This window comes from Pristis pectinata, chromosome 40 (genome assembly GCF_009764475.1).
Source record: "Pristis pectinata isolate sPriPec2 chromosome 40, sPriPec2.1.pri, whole genome shotgun sequence".
NCBI classification, from domain to species: Eukaryota; Metazoa; Chordata; class Chondrichthyes; order Rhinopristiformes; family Pristidae; genus Pristis; species Pristis pectinata.
The window spans coordinates 7523749-7527231 of NC_067443.1; positions in this window are offsets into that span (position 1 = coordinate 7523749).

Below are 3483 nucleotides of genomic sequence, written 5' to 3' on the forward strand. Positions count from 1 at the left end.
CAGGTCCCACACACTGACCCTCTCTGGGGGACGGGTCCCACACACTGACCCTCACTGGGGGACGGGTCCCACACACTGACCCTCACTGGGGGACGGGTCCCACACACACACACTGACCCTCACTGGGGGACGGGTCCCACACACGCACTGACCCTCACTGGGGGACGGGTCCCACACACGCACTGACCCTCACTGGGGGACGGGTCCCACACACGCACTGACCCTCACTGGGGGATGGGTCCCACACACACTCCCCCTGAGAGTAGATATTCTGGGGTGGCACATTGTTACACAAATTGGGCAGGTATAGTGCAAACATTGCTGGGTCTTGGTTGAAGCTTCCAAGACCCACTGGTAAATTCTTCAATAATGCTTTGAGTGTATGGACTAACTCCACCCAGGCAAGTGGAGGGTGGTCCATCACACTCCTCACCTGTAGATGGTGGAGAGATACTGTGGCGGATGTGGAGTGCATGCACTAACTCCACCCAGGCAAGTGGAGGGTGGTCCATCACACTCCTCACCTGTAGATGGTGGACAGACTTTGGGGAGTTAGGAGGTGAGTCCCTCATGGAGGGTTCCCAGACCTGCTCCACTGTTGTGTTCTGATGAAGGGTGTTTGACCTGAAACATGAACCATTTCTTTTTCCACAGATGCTGCCTGACCTGCTCATGTTTCTGGCAATTCTTTTACATTTTCTTTTACTGTGTCAAACCTGAGAAGAGTGTGCAGGCAGAAGCTGAACCTCCAGTTATACAACCTCAGAATGCGCATGATATAACAGTGAAACAAGCCTTTCAATACTAGGGACTGTGTTCACTTTAATGAACCTTAAGTGACCCAGACTGGCATGAATAGGAATAGAGTCTGAGGGAGCTGTCTCACAGCTCCGGTCACCCACGTTTGATACGGATCTCTACTGCCGTTCTCCCTGTGCCCGCATGGGTTTCCCCTGGATTCTCTGGTTTATATAGAACATAGAACAGTACAATACAGGAACAGGCCCTTTGCCCCACAATGTTCTGCTGAACTAATTAAACTGGTAATTAAATGCCTAACTAAACTAATCCTACACAATGTCCGTATCCTTCCGTTCTCTGCACATCCATGTGCCAATCTAAGAGCCTCTTAAACCTCTCCATCGTATCTGCCTCCACCCCCACCCCTGGCAGCACATTCCAGGCACCCACCGCTCTCTGTGTAAAAAAACTTGCCCCACACATCTCCTTTGAACGTTCCCCCCTCACCTTAAATGCATGCCCTTTAATATTAGACATTTTGACCCTGGGAAAAAGATACCGGCTGTCTACTCTATCTGTGCCACTCATAATTTTATAAACCTCCATCAGGTCTGCCCTCAGCCTCCGACGCTCCAGGGAAAACAACACAAGTGTGTCCAACCTCTCCTTACAGCACCTGCCACATAGCACATAGAAACACAGAAAACCCATACAGGACTTACTTGGGTCACTGTCTCTGAATAAGGGGTTGGACATTCAGGACAGAAGTGAGAAGAAATCTCTTCCCCTATCTTAATCCTTTCTCCCGCAGGGATCTTTCCAGTTCCCCCTCTCAAACCCATCCCTGTTCCTCACTTCAACCACTTCCTGTGGTGCTGGGGGTGAATTCCACATTCATTCTCTGGGGAAATCCCTGTGGGATCTATCAGTGATCATTTTATACTGATGCCAGCTCTGGCCCCCTATAAGTGGAGACACCTTCTCTATTCAACCTTACTGAACCCTTTCAGAACATTACAGCACAGCACAGGCCCTTCAGCCCACGATGACATTTTATCCTGCTCTAAGATCTATCTAACCCTTCCCTCCCACATAGCCCCCCATTTCTCTATCATTCATGTGTCTGTCTAAGAGTCTCTTAAATGTCCCTAATGTATCTGCCCCCACAACCTCTGCCGGCAGTGCGTTCCACGCACCCACCGCTCTCTGTGTAAAAAAACCTACCTCTGACATCCCCGTTAAATGCAAGAAGCATCAGGAATAAGAGAGATAAACTGAGAGCTTGGATAAGTACATGGGATTATGATATTTTGGCTATTACAGAGACATGGCTGACATCAGGGCAGGAATGGATATCGAATATTCCTGGTTTTCAGTGTTTTAAAAGGGATGGGGGGGGGGAGAAGAGGAGGAGGGGTGGTGATACTGGTCAGGGACACTGTTACAGCTGCAGAAAGGGTGAATAATGTAGAAGGATCCTCTCTGGAGTCAATATGGGTGGAAGTTAGGAACAAGAAAGGAGCAGTTACCCTCCTGGGAGTATTCTATAGGCCCCCCGGTAGCAGTAGGGATACTGAGGAGCAGATTGGGAGGCAGATTTTGGAAAGATGCGAAAATAACAGGGTTATTATCATGGGAGACTTCAGCTTCCCAAATATTGATTGGCACCTGCTTAGTGCCAAAGGTTTAGACGGGGCAGAGTTTGTTAAGTGTGTCCAGGATGGATTCCTGTCACAGTATGTTGACAGGCCGACTAGAGGGAATGCCGTATTAGATCTAGTTTTAGGTAGTGAACCAGGTCAGGTGACAGATCTATCGGTGGGTGAGCCTTTGGGGGACAGTGACCACTGCTCCATAACCTTTAGAATTGTCATGGACAGGGATAGGAGCAAAGAGGACGGGAAGATATTTAATTGGGGAAAGGCAAATTATGAGGCTGTAAGAGAGAACTTCAGAGTGTAAATTGGGATGACATTTTTGAGGGTAAATGTACTGTGGAGATGTGGTCGATGTTCAGGGATCTCTTGCAGGATGTTAGGGATAAATTTGTCCCGGTGAGGCAGAGAAGGAATGGCAGGGTGAAGGAACTGTGGGTGATGAGAGAGGTGGAACAACTAGTGAGGAAAAAGAAGGCAGCATACATAAGGTGTAAGCAGCAAGGATCAGACAGGGCTCATGAGGAATATAGGGTAGCAAGGAAGGAACTTAAGAAAGGGCTGAGGAGAGCGAGAAGGGGACATGAAAAGGCTTTGGCGAGTAGGGTTAAGGAGAATCCCAAGGCTTTTTACTCGTACGTGAAGAGCAGAAGGATGACGAGAGTAAAGGTAGATCCGATTAAAGGCAAAGCTGGGAAGATGTGCCTGGAAGCTGTGGAAGTGGGTGAGGTTCTCAATGAATACCTCTTCAGTATTCACCAAGGAGAGGAGTCTTGATGATGCTGAGGACAGTGTTGGTAAAGGTAATATTCTAGAGTATGTAGATATCAAGAGAGAGGATGTGTTGGAGCTGTTAGAAAATATTAGGACAGATAAGTCCCTGGGGCCTGACGGAATATTCCCCAGGCTGCTTTGCGAGGCGAGGGAGGAGATTGCTGAACCGTTGGCTAGGATCTTTGAGTCCTCGTTGTCCACGGGGATGGTACTGGAGGATTGGAGGGTGGTGAATGTTGTCCCCTTATTCAAAAAAGGTAGTAGGGGTGGTCCAGGGAATTACAGACCAGTGAGCCTTACGTCTGTGGTGGGT